The sequence below is a fragment of the Choloepus didactylus genome, chromosome 2, assembly GCF_015220235.1.
Source record: "Choloepus didactylus isolate mChoDid1 chromosome 2, mChoDid1.pri, whole genome shotgun sequence".
Taxonomy (NCBI): Eukaryota; Metazoa; Chordata; class Mammalia; order Pilosa; family Megalonychidae; genus Choloepus; species Choloepus didactylus.
The window spans coordinates 223642579-223656405 of NC_051308.1; the positions used below are offsets into that span (position 1 = coordinate 223642579).

General features: G+C 47.4%; 1 long non-coding RNA gene and 1 pseudogene across 1 annotated transcript; both read right to left on the minus strand.

The window, feature by feature from the left end:
- Positions 1-5418: 5418 nt before the first annotated feature.
- On the minus strand, positions 5419-7355 carry LOC119521104. The gene is made up of 3 exons (XR_005214308.1): positions 7334-7355; positions 6585-6703; positions 5419-5508 (listed from the first exon to the last, which is right to left on the minus strand). It is a non-coding gene; the product is annotated as an uncharacterized LOC119521104 (long non-coding RNA).
- Positions 7356-8952: 1597 nt separating this feature from the next.
- Positions 8953-10813, minus strand: LOC119520353 (annotated as a pseudogene).
- Between the last annotated feature and the right edge of the window lie 3014 nt (positions 10814-13827).

Sequence of the window (13827 nt, forward strand, 5' to 3'; positions counted from 1 at the left end):
GGGCTGCAGTCACAATGGGGTTTGTGGTGAGGTGGTCCCCTGTGTGGGGTCAGACCACTGGGGGGAGGGATGGGTGCTCTGAGGATGCGGAAGAAAGTGGGGGTGAAGTTAATAGAGGTGAGAAGAAGGCATAACCTGGGTCAGCAGGAGTCTGGGCATGAGACCGCCCCAAAGGAATTTCCTACCCCATCATCCCAGCTCAGAGAGGATGTCCTGGGTCCCTGGTACTCCTAATGTCCAGCAGGGGGTGCACTCTCCTCAATTTCCCCTTTACTCATCCACCATAAGCAAGTTCCTTTGTTCATTCACTCATCTGCAAATACTGATTGTGCACCACTGTGTGCTAAGCACTGTGCCGTGGGCTGGAAAAATACAGGCATGAATAAGACAGACACATGGACAAGCCAGGCTCCAGACTTTGTGGTGCTAGTCGGGTAGGATGACAGTGAATGAGTAATTATAATGGTTCATTTAAGGGAAAGAGACCTGTATGTTGTGTGATCTTGGGGCCCAGCCTAGTCTCGGGGATCAGGCAAGTTCTTCCCAAGAAAAATGACTTTTAACCTGAGACTTAACAGTTGTCTAAATCTTGGCCAGGTGAAAACGTGGAAAAACGATGAAGATCGAGGTGTGTGTGTTGGGGGTTGGGAGTGGAGGGTGTTTCAGACAGAGGGAACTATGTGCAAAGACTCTGAGACAAGAAAGATCAGACCCCTTTAAAGGGTTGGAAAGAAGCCAGCATAAGGCTAGATTCATCTTCAGTCGGGGTTTTCACCCTTTCTATTGCAGAACATGCCCCCTCCTCTCCCACAGCAGGGACCCTCAGCTTTCCAAGATGCAGTTTTCTTGAGAATTGCATGGCTTTTTTTGTTTTGTTTTGTTTTTGTTTTTAAGAGAAGAGGAGGAGAAAAGCCAGCAGATCTTTGGGGGATTTTCTAGAGCAACCAAGCTGGGATGGGACAATTCCTGTCCATCCCCTTTTTGACCTCAAGACTTGTCTTCCGGAAGTGAGTAGACCAGAAGTAGATCTAGCGTAAGCCACAGAGCTGCTTCCAAGGTCCTGGGAAGGGTTGGGATAGTGTGCATATGTGTTTTGTTTTTTCTTTAATTTTTATTGTGGTAACATATATACACATAAAACTTCAACCACTTTTAACTACCTTCAAGTATGTAACAGTGCAGTGATATTAATTACATTAGCAATGTTGTACCATCCTCATCATAATCCATTACCAAAACTTACCCATCACCCCAAGCAGAAACACTGCTTCCTGCTTCCTGGCTTTGTGACCTCAGGTAATGTCCAATGGAGGCCATAACACCTACCTTCCAGGGATGTTGTGAGGAGGTAAACTCTAAGAGGGCAAGGATCTCAACTGCAGTCTCCCGAGTGCCCTACACAGGCCCTGGTGCACAGTAGGAGCCCCATAATAGTCACCAAAGGAAGGAATGACACGAAATGGCAGGTGTGCAGCATTGGCATCGTGTCTGGCACATGGCCAGTCTGCAGTCAGTGCTGACCACTGTTATTATTTGCTGGATGTGATGTTTGTGAACTGTAGGTGCTCAGAGCTAGAGCTAATTGTCAAGAGTGCACCGATGATGGGTTAGCCAGAGCCCTCTACCCCTTTCAGAGGAAAGAAGGGTTCTGATGGAAGGAACAGAACAAAAACAGGACTGGGTGTGCTGGGAAGAAGGAAGAAGACAAGCTCTTCACAGTCAGGAGACAGTAAAATTCAGAGGAAGCTGCAGCTAGAAATCAACCAGCAGCTCTGAGGAGAGTGGCAGGTCCCTGGGTGGAGGACTGAGATAGAAGGAGCAGAGAACACTGATAAAGGCAGACTTCCGGGGGAGATAGAAAGAGGATTGGGCTAGACTTGGGAAGGGGTGGTGGGTGGAGGCTCTACGCAGAACAAGTAGAGGAGGCTGCACTGCAGAGGCCCCCATGAAATTTCCAATCTGATGGAAGACACAGAGCCCACCCTGTGGGGCCTCTAGTCAGATGGGGGACCCGCAGACCCTGCTCTTGGGGAATCTGATCCCCACTGACCTTCTCAACACTACCTCTACTCCCTCCCTATTCTCCTCCCTGACTCCCCTCCACAGCTGGTTGGCATTGTGGGGTCCTGGGCTGGCCCCCCATCTGTTCAGGAGGCCCTATGACTTCATCTCAGCCATCTCCAGGCAATAGTTCTTAAAAGCCCCCTCCTTCACTCAGCCTCTGGGGGCTTCCTGGAAAGGGGGTAGTGCTTCAAAGGGGCCACCAGTCCCTCTTCAGAGGTTATTTTGGAAGGTGAGAACTTCCTTCCGCCTACCATAGCTCCCTCCCAAAGCCTCCCTACCTCACCAGCTGACATGCCACAGTGCCCAGGAGTCGAGGTGTCTGCACAGACGCCAGGAGTAGAGGGTGGTGGGGAGCAAAGTCCCTGCTTGGCAAGCCCAAAGGGACGTAAGGCTGGTGTGCCGGTTTGAGTATATTATGTTCCCCAAAACACCTTTATCTTTGATGAAATCTTTTGTGGGCAGAGTATCAGTGTTGATTAGACTGTAATTCTTTGAGTGTTTCCATGGAGATGCACCTCACCCAACTGTAGGTGACAACTCTGATTGGATGATTTCCATGGAGGTGTGGCCCTGCCCATTCAGCATGGGCCTTGTTTAGTTTAGTAGAGCACAATATAGGCTCAGACAGAAGGAGCGAGCTTGCTACAGCCAAGAGGGACACTGAAGAACGCACAGGAGTTGAGAGAGACGCTGCAGATGAGAGACAGTTTGAAGATGGCCATTGAAAGCAGACTCTTGCTCCGGAGAAACTAAGAGAGGACAAACACCTCAAGAGCAACTGAGAGTGGCATTTTGAAGAGGAGCTGTGGCCTAGAGAGGAACGTCCTGGGAGAAAGCCATTTTGAAACCAGAACTTGGAGCAGACACCAGCCACGTGCCTTCCCAGCTAACAGAGGTTTTCCGGACACCATTGGCCATCCTCTAGTGAAGGTACCCGATTGCTGATGTGTTACCTTGGACACTTTATGGCCTTGAGACTGTAACTGTGTAACCAAATAAACCCCCTTTATAAAAGCCAATCCATTTCTGGTGTTTTGCATTCTGGAAGCATTAACTAGAACAGGTGGGGTGCAGTACCCCCAGACTCTGATGTCACAAAAGCAGACACATTAACCCAGAACCTTCCACCTAGGTATCTGTCTCTAAGAGGCACTGAACAGCAGGTTCCCAGAGACAGAGAGAAATTTCTTCCTTGCCCTCATTTTAAGGTGTGGAAATTAAGGCCCAAGGAGGAAAGTGACTTGAATAAGCTCCCACGGCAAGTTAGTGATAGAATCAGGCTAGACCCCAGATCTCCCAGCTCTGCCTTGTGTCTTCTTTCCACCATCCCAACCATCCCTTAGCCAGAGATCCATGGAATCCAGAATTTTCCAAAATGTTTCCTGAGACTTCATGAAGTATTCTGAAAAAGTAATCACTGCTAGTGATTAAAAAAAAAAATACATTGGAAAAAATTATGTAGTAAAAAACCTAAGCATATTTCTATAATTGGTCTTGCTTTAATGTAATGATTGCCTTTAATAACTGTTGTGCCATATTCAAGTGTTATGAGTGCCACAACTGTCATGGCTGAAGCCCATCCCCACATTCTCTCCCAGGCCACACTCCCCACAGGCCACTCCCAGGCAGGGACTGAGTGCAGCAGGGATGCAAAGGCAGGACCATCCGAGAAATGCGGGAGTACTCCAATGGGTGACTTTGGCTCCAGGACTTCCCATCAGCTCTGCTGAAACTTTCTTAGAACTGTACCCAGTCTAAGACTTTTCCTACCCAACCTTCATCCCTTCCCTCTCCCTGTGGAATCAGCCATGTACCATGGCTTGCCAACTCTCCCGGTTTCCTCAGCTCCCCGCCCATGTTCTCTCACAGGAGTTTCTTCCCATAAATCTCTTCCACATCTAATTCCCTCTTGGCGTCTGCTTCTGAGAGGACCTGAACCAAATACACCAAGAATTCCCAAAAGCTTCATGAATGATTCTCTGATACATAAATGCATTGTTTCATTTCAACAAATATTTGTTCATTTTCATATTAATACATTCGCCAACCATATATTGAATTGCATTTTGGATAGTTGATAATTTTACAATTTTTGTCTTGCAACTTATGTTCTAATTTCAGCATATGATGATGATACTCAATGCTCATTGCATTTTCAAAATAGGAATCAATTTTTGCTGCAGTGTTACTGAGACACTCCTGCGGTTTTGTGAGAGGCCGGGTTCCTTTAATCAAACTGGGTGTCTCCTTTAACCTGGAGGTCTGACCTCCTGGTTGTGTTCCCCTAATGTGCTCTCGCTTTATAAGTGCTCTGTGGGGAAATAAATTTGGGAAGAGCTGGCTTGAAACTATCTCAAGCCTGTGTACCTTCTCAGGTCCAGAGGTGGACATGGATTTCAGATAGCTCCTCCCAGCTGGGTGCAGAGCAGCATCTGGTATCACTGAAATCCATGGGGAACAAATCTTCCAGAACCCATGTCTGCCCACCCTGCCCAGAAAGGAGAACCCTTAGTTTTGTAAACCACCCCATGTGGACCCTCTTGGTCTCCTTTGATGTACTAAGAATGACCAACTATACAACTGATAATATCATTGAATGCTCTGGGGGGGATTTTAAATTAACTCAAACAATTTTTACTAAAAATGGTGCCTTGACTTTCAATTGCACACTTTCCAAAGTGTTTTCACTCATTGCTCATTTGGTTCTTCAAAGGACCCATGATCCTTAGAGCACAGACTCTGGAGTTAGGCTTGGGTTTGAGTTCTGGTTTGTTATGTGACCTCGGGCAGATCAGTTAAAATCTATGAGCCCTGTTCCTTAACTGTAAATTAGAGATGCTACTTCCTCTGCAAGGATGAAGTCAGGTCCTGTACACGGTAACTTCCTTGCCCCCTTCTGGAGATGGAGTGAACAGGGCTGGATCAGGCAGGACCTCATGGGCTGTGCGAAGGGGTCTGGGAAGCCACAGGGGCCTTTGAAGCCATCCAGTGACATGGTGAGATGGCTTCCTTGACACTGTCCAGGCAGAAGAAACCCTCCCTGCTTTGTGCTTCCTCAACCCTTTCTCTGTTTCCTCTTAAGCTCTGGGCCATTCTCTATTATGGAGATCTTTCCTACTGTCTTAGTTTGCTAGGGCGGCTGTAAGAAATTGCCACAAACTTTGTTGCTTAAAACAATAGAAATTTATTCTCTCACAATTCTGGAGGCCAGAAACTCAAGATGAAGTGTCAGCAGGGTTGGTCCCTTCTGACAGCTCTGAGGGAGAATCCATTCCAGGCCTCCCTGCTGGCTTCTGGTGGCTGCCCACATCCTTGGCATTCCTTAGCTTGTGGAATCACCACTCCAATCTCTGCCTCCGTCTTCACGTGGCCTCGCCCTCTGTGTGTCTCCTTTCCTTTCTTCTCTTTGAAGGACACTCATCATTGGATTTAGGGCTTCCTAACCTGGGGGTTAGGACATGGATACATATTTTGGGGAACCCACCATGACCCACTACAACTACCCAGTTCAGGAGATTTGAGGCAGCCAGAAGAAAGTGTGGAGTCTAATAAGGTTCAGCCATTATGGGCTGGCTTGGATCCCAGCAGGCCAGGTGCATGAGGACTGGGGAACCCCAAGGAGGTTGTGATGGCCGAGATGCTGAGCAAGAGCCACTGGGTCCAGTCAGCTGGCAAGGCCACTTGTCAGAATGGAAGGAGTTTCTACCATGGTGGTGATAGGGGGGATAGTTGACACATGGGAGAGCAAGGGGTGCCATTTCAGTCCCTCCCACCAGGTCTGATGCAGTGGGACCCAGGGTACGAGCAGGACACTCCTCCTGTCACTGCAGAGCAGGACATGGCTTTGGTGTGGTGGGCACATCTTGCTTGCTCAGTGCTTGGGGAGCCCCAGGAGGCAGGGTCCTTGTTTTCCCGGGGAGGCAGCTGCATATTTGTGAGCGCACCAGGTCACCCCAGGCCCTCCCAGAAATAATCCTCCAGCCCTCGCCCTGCACTAGGCACTGGGTTAAGCACTTAGTGTGCACAGACACTTATGACTGTTCCAACAACTCCAAGGGCTGGAACTGTTACCTTCCCATTTTTCCAATAAGGAAATTGAAGCTAGAGGATATTGCATAACTTACCCAAGGTGCAAGCTAGAGTGGCAATGATGGGATTTGCACCCAGGCTGATTGACTTTGGGCGTTGGCCTATTAACCAAAATGCTCAAATGCCATTGGAGAAATAACTAAGGGAGATTTTAAGCCTGACTTGGAGAGAAATTGAAATAATTTCTATCAACATGCACTCATTTATTTTCAGACCTGGTGAAGCCTGAGCATTTGAGTTACATTTGCACCTCAGCTGCACTAGACACTTTCCAGGCATACACATATGTCTGTTGCATGACAGAGACATGGCAGCAGAAGAAACTCTGAGTCAAAACCTCAGGCCTCCCTGGTACCTAGGGCCTGGCCAGGGCTCTGAGGTCCTCCCAGCCCCCAGTGTGAACCCAGCATTTCAGCATCTCACCATCATACCTGGGGCCTCTGGTCTTTCAATATGGTAAAAGTTCAACAGACTTGGCCAAAGATCCAGTTCTGCCACTTATTGGCTGTGTGACCTCCAACAAGTTCATTGGCCTCTCCGAGTTTCTTATCTGTAAAACAGGAGGAAGAATATCCAACTCCTGGGGTTGTGATGAGGAATAAATGAGGTCATGGATGCCTAGCACTTAACTCACTAAAATAAACCTATCATAGCAATAGAAAAATTCCAATTCTCCTCCTCACCCTCCTCCTCATTACTACTATTACTATTATTTTGCATGCCCTTTCAATCTTATGGCTTTTGTAGCCTGCTGGGAAGACTCGGAGTCTCCCTGTTGGATTTTTTTTTTTTTTAACTTTAAAGATCAGAATTATTTGGAGAAAACAAAAAACCCACAACCCAAAGGATGGGGATTTTACATCTCAAGACATCTCCCAGGTATTAATCATTTTCAAATCATTTTCATAGAAGATATTTTTGTACAAATTTATATGTATTCAGGAGCTGGACATAAATCAATCCGCTGTTTCTGTTTTAAAGGGGGGAGGGTAGGGGAATGGGAACAGTTTTGGATATAACTATTTGGAAGAAGAGTAGACATGAAGAGGGCATCATCTACAGCAAATAGTTAAAAAAACAAACAAACAAACAAAAAACCTTTCACCCTTGGGTATCTTTCTCTAAAAGCCCATTTCCTAGCTACTAGCCAATCCATGCCAATTACTTAAAATGAACTCACTTAGAATATCTTTTATGTCCACTGGGTAAATGATTCATTATGCCCACTGCTGCAGCACACGCGAACCAACACCCTGCATGGCTGGAGAGGGTCTAACCTAGGACTGATGCGAGAAAGGCTTGCAAACAAGAGACCACGGTGTCATTTCTCTGCAGGTACCAATACTGCCCACGGTGGGAGGGACACCATCTGCCAAGCTGAACCCTATAAAAAGTGCACATAAAAGCAGGCAAGTTAAGCTATTTTGTTGCAAGAGAAACCAGGACCTTGTTAAATAGTTCTCTTCATTATTTATTCTTTCAAGGGAATAAAAAAAAAAAGCAAAAAAACAAAAACAAAAAAACGTACACACACATTGGTCTGGGCCACATTACAAATCCAAACTGTGGGATTTCAGTAGAGACAGGAGGAAACTTGTAAAAAATAAAGTAAAAATAAACCAATCAAGGTTGGAAGAAACACTCCCAATTTAACTGTCCCTATTTATCCACCCTAATTTACCACCCAAGACCATTAATCCTGGAGTTTTCTGACCTGTAGAAGGGGTCAAAGAAGCAGGAGCAGGAAGGGATGGAGGAAAGGAGAGTCAAGACTTCAAGGAGCCAATTTGCTTGAGAAAAGCAGTGATTCCTCATTTGACAGCTTCCAGTGGTAGAGACAGAAAATATCTAAGAGATTAGGTACGTGACTTAAATAGAAGCTGGTTTCGTGGGAGGTGATAGTAAAGAGTAGTATGAGAAACACAGGACAATGATGATGAGACTAAATTTTTAAAGCTTCAAGGTTTCAAAAGAATTTGGGTATATAGGATAGTGTTTAGAAAGGACAAAATCAGAACACATAAAAGACCTGGGAATTCCCATGACTCTTAAGTGCTCCCTGCTCCAGGAAGTAAACGTGTGTGTGTTTATTGGAGGCCATACCATTTCCCTATGCAAAGTAACTCATCACCTCCCAAAGCTTCTTTTCAAACCACATCTTTCCCATTTATTTCAGTCACAGAGAGGTCCTATTCTTTCATGGCCTGTGGACTTACTCCCAACTACCCCCTGGGGGATAAAAATGAAGGAATTCCCCCTAGGCTAGCTGCAAAAGCTCAGAATTAAATAAGAAGAGGGGCTGGCAGCCTCCTGGAGACTAAAACGACGTCAGAGACTATTTAACCTATCTTTCCAAGGACGGAAAATTTATTTAGATAATGTTTCAAAATTCATATATGCTACAATAGATAGTAAGAATTAAAAGGTAGAAATCTCACACTCTTCCTAATACCTGCCCTACTGTCCAACCAGATTCCAGACACTGAATCACTGTCATTACCATTTCTGCTAAATGGAGGTCCCTAGGCACCAATCATACAAACAACTGCATGTTGTCATAACAAAACAGAACAAAACAAAAGTTTTCCTTCAAGGGCTGTATACCTCTTTCTCTCTGGCTACAGTGGCAATTCTCCAGTTAGTTCAATACTTTAAAGGCTGCAGCAGCATGCAAAAGAATTTCATTTTTTTTTTAAAGTTAAGAAAGGTCTCCAGGAGATGGTGTGTTTTATTTCGTCTTGTCTGGATAGAGGTTTGATTTGCTCTCGAATGTTCCAGGATGGAGTGAGACTAGGAGAAAGCGCAGGATGTAGAGGTTTATTCGGTGTAATCTTCGCCCTTGTTTTCATCTTCACCATCAACTGAGAGAGCAGCATACTTGCTTGCAGAACTGAATTTAGAGGCTGGATTTTCTTCAGTTTTCTTTGGCTCAGGTGCAGATCTGGAGTCTTGATCCTTTTTGCCATCTTTCCTATCAGACTCCTTCCAGTGCTCTTTGCTCTCTCCATCTCCTGGACCACGGACAGAGTTCCCGCTTTGGCCCTTTGGGACACTCACCCCATCTACTTTGTTTTCATCTTTTCTTGCTGGTCCTTCCTCAGATGGTTGAACTGAAGCTATTTTTCCACCACTTGTAGGAGATTGCTACTCTGTTTCTGAGCTCTGAGATCGAGCAGGAGGATTAGAACTTCGCTTCACCCAAGCATTCTTTGGTGGAGGGGCTGGCATTACCTTTAGAGGCTGGTCAGATTTGGGAGGCTTGGAAGTTGGAGAGTGACAGTCTTCTTCCTTACTGAGGGTTTCATTTTCCAGAGACTTCTCACCTTCTCTCCTTCGTGCATCCTGATCTGACTTACTTCTGCCATATGTGGCGGAGGTCCCAGTCTGTGATGACTCACTTCCTGTCCTCGACCATTCGCGTTCCTGAGTTTCTTCACTTCGCCAACTTGGGTGTCTTTCCCGAGGCCGTCGTTGAAGTTTTGGCTCATCCAGCTGACGCTGCAGTTTCTCTTGTTCCTTCTGTAGCCGTTGTTCCACTTCCCGTTCTCTAGCAGCCGTGTCCACAGGCTTTGCTCCTCCAAAGATGGAAGCTGCTCGACTGGCTGGGAAGTCCTAACAGAGGAATCATCTTCCTTAGGAGTACTCCGAGGCTTTAGATTCAGTTTGGGTCTTTGGGGGGGACCTCTGTCATCATGCCTATAATCATCTCTAGAGTAATCATCTCTGGAGCTCCGTGACCCATCATCCCGGCTGTCGTAGCGGCCTTCATAGCGGTCCCCGCCTCCTCTGTAGTCGTCACCCCTGGGTACCCACTACCAATTGCTCTTCTGCCACTGCCTATCCTGGAGTCATAGCCTCTATCATAGTCTCTGCTGCCTCGGTCATCATAGCGATCCCGGCCTCCATATCGATCCATATCCCGGCTTGGGCCGTCACGATAACTGTCACGATAGCCATCACGATACCGGTCTGAATCATAACGATCACGATAGTTGTCTCCAAAGCTATCATCACCTCTTCTAGGTGGGTAGTCATCAAAGCTGTCTGTGGCAGGACGGGCCCTCCAATCTGTATCTGTTTTGTCAGAATCCCGATTTCTATCTCTGCCAAAAGAACAACCATCCCTGTCTTTATCCTATGCTTGATCAGCAACATCCACTTGAATTCTCCTGTTACCTAGAGACTCTTCATTGAGGCTCAGGGCACTGAACAGGGAATCCAGGTCCTCAAACTCAGCATAACCAAAACCTTTCAGCCTCTCTGGATTGCTGGGTTCACGTGGTAAACACACTGCACTGATATTCAATCCTCTGAAGAATTCCTTAATGGAATCTTCAGTCACATCATAGGGCAGGTTCCCTAGAAAAGCAGTGTAGGGTGGCGATTTGGGAAGACGGCTCCGGTCGATGTTGGGTTCCCAAGCAGCCCGTGGAGCAGTGGGAAGGATGGAACGGTCAGCTGGAGGTGCCCTATACACATCATCATCATTCCTGTGCCAGGTGGTTGAAACATCTCTTCCCAGATCATCTGTTTCATCAGCCCAGCTGACTGGCTTGGGAACATAGATGCTTCCTCCACCAGTCCCCTGATCCTTGGCCAGGAAGTCTGTTAGGGAGATAGTCTTCCCCTTCTTCTTCTTCTTTTTTTCTGAGGCCGCCATGTTGGGAGAGGGAGAGAATGCAAAGGCTCCCTGTTGGATTTAAAGGTTGAGATGCCTAGCTCAGCTGCGCACCCACAGCACCCACAGCATTGCCTGTCCTTGGAGGGCAGAGCTGCCTTCTGAGAGCTTCTGGTCTTGCAGCAGGGAGGTGGGTGGGAGCTGGGGTTCAGTCCAGGGGCTTGAATTCTCCTCTCAGAAAAGCCACCAATTTGCCATGGGAGCCTGGGCAAGTCACTTTATCTAAGGATCAGTTTCCCCATTGACAAACAGGGAGGGTTGCGTCTGCCTTGCTCACCTCACTGGGCTGTTGTGAGAGTAAAGGGCATGAAAGTCTTTGTAATTGGGCAAGCCCTATAAAGGGTGATTGTATCCCTTAAAGAAGAGCAAGGGAGGTAGGACCTCAGAGGAGTCAAGTTGTCTCCTGCCTCTAAGCTTCTGCTTAGAGCTCTTCCTTTTCTTTGTCTGCTTCATTCATTCATTCATTCTTTCATTCATTCACCATATATTGATTACCTGCTATGTGCCAGATAGTCTTCTAGTTGCTGAGGAGACAGAAGTGAACAGAACAAACAAAAATCCCTGCCTTCATTGAGCTTCCATTCTAATGGAGGCAGAGACAAGACACTAAATGTCTGGAGGCAAAGACAGGTGTCACCTCCTCCAGGAAGTCTTCCCTGACACTCTTTGCCCCCGTCCTTCCAGCACTGGTGACCCACTGATCACACTGGACTGCTATGCCTGGCTGATTTGCCTGTTTTATCACCAGCTTGTGCACCCCTCGGGGGCAGGAGCAGTGTCTCTTTCTCCTTTATGTCCTTAGCACCCAGCACAGGGCCTGGGACCTGGTTGGGACTTAAGACATATTGTTCAACAAATGAATAAAAGAAATGAATGAAGTGAGTGGGCTTCCAATTGTGGACTCATTTGTTGAACCCATTTTGTCAGGCAGCATCCACTGTGGGGAGTATAGGTGTGGATAAAGAAATAATAAAGTTCAGTTTCTGCCCTGTGGGATGCCGTAATCTGAAAAAGGAAATGGCAGGAGAGGGAACAGGAGAAGGGAGGCCGTTGACTGAGCGGGAGTCAGCCCTGAGCAAATCCGTTCCATAGGTTACCTCCCTTTACCTCTCCAGCAAGGTAAGTATTAGCGGCCCTGTTTTACAGGTGAAGAAGGGGGCTCATAAGGGCTCAATATCTTGCCCAGGGCCACGCAGCTAGGTTGTGGCTGAGGTAAGTTTGAGGTCAGCCAAGGCCTTATACTCTCCCCACTGTAAATCACAACAAGGCAGGATATGTCTGAACCGAGGGCTGGGGACCCTCAAAGCTGGGCGAGGTGGTTGAATTGGGGTCTTGGCTTAGACGCTTTTAGGAGCAGGAAGTCTCCCACTTAAAGGTGAGTGGTTAATGTGGTGGAGATTGAGGGGCCTCTGAGGGTGGGAAAGCCCTGGGGCCTGGTGAGGGAGTCCTTGAACAGCTCTGAGGCTAGCTGACGGGCAGGAGAAGGGATGATAAACTTCCCTGCCTTGGCTCCCTGTTAGACCAAGCGCCCCTCCAAGAAGGCCCCAGGCCCTCTTCCCTGCTGCAGTCCCTTAGGCACCAAGTACAACACTTATTCTTGGTCAGTGTCAGCTGAATGAACAGATCCTTCTCTCCCGACTCCTTGGGTGAGCAACCAGGGATGGCAGATCTTTGCCCCATCCTGCAAAGGCTGGCCACCTTCCAAACCCTTTTTGTGGTACCCAAGTTGCCCCAGTCTTCTGGAGTGGTGTCCTTGCCCACTGCCCACTCAGTGAACCACAGGATTGCTTATTGAGATACTTTCTCATTGAAATGACAATGCCAACTCCTTTCCCCAAGCTGTGTGGGAAATCAATCCTGGGCTAAAAGTAGCAGGTCCCTGGACAGTACACGGTCTGCGTCAGACTGACATGGCTTCAATCTCTGCCCTTTGTGGCATGCTGATCTCAAGCAAGTCCTTTAACTTGTCTAAACCTCAGTTTTCTCATCTGTAAAAGAGGGCAAGTGGCACCTAGATCATCCGAGTCCTAATCTGGTCACCCTTCTCCTGTCCCTGGTCTCATAGCTGAAAGAGTACAATAAGACTTAGACTGCTTGGCTCTGAATTTTAAGGATTCCGAGGTAGGAAAGTGCCGGCAGGCTTCTGGGAGGAGGGGTGTGCAGACTGAGGCAGTTTGGTGCCTCACATTCTGTTGGTTTCAGCTCATGAAACCATTGCCAAGTCGCATGTTAGGTACTTGAAATGCTTCATGTTTACTCCTCAGTGAGGTGTCCTCATTCCCGTTTCAAAGCTGAGGAAACAGAGGCTCAGAGTGATTAAATTCTTCACGCAAGGTAAGGTCCTGAGTTCATCAGGAGTCGGCTGCAGATGACACAAACTGCTACTACAAGCAGACAGGGCATTAAGAGCTTCCAAAATAAGTGGGACAGGGAGTTGATTCTAGATGTGGCCTCTAGGATGACTCCAGAACAACACCACAGAACTTACCAGCCAGTGGGGCTGCTCCCTTTGCTACACTCAGAAAGATGAAGAATCAGGAAGTCCACTCTTTCTCTGTTGGCTTCAGATCTGTGCTAGATCCACACCAGCCAAAAAAAAAAAAAATGCCACAAACCTTGATCTTGGGCCTTCTGCTGACACAACTGCAGAAAACAGCTTGGACCTAGAGCCTTTGACCACTTTACCTCCTCCTTCCAAATCCCACTCGAATGTATCTAATTAGCACAACCATATTTGCATTCAGAGTGCTAGCTGCAAGGGAGTCTGGGCAATGCAGTTTTTCACATTCCACACTGGGCAGTGCAGGAAAGCACACTAGGAGGGAGAGCAGGACCTGAGTGCCAAACCACCATTTCTATCACCATTTCTGCCACTGCAGAGTCTGTGCTCTTCCATCAACTCACTGCCCAGGGCCTTTTCTTGCTCACATACCCTTAAGTTGAGGGTGGGGAGGATGCTGACAGATGGGTTCTGATGACGCCTTCACTTCAGACCT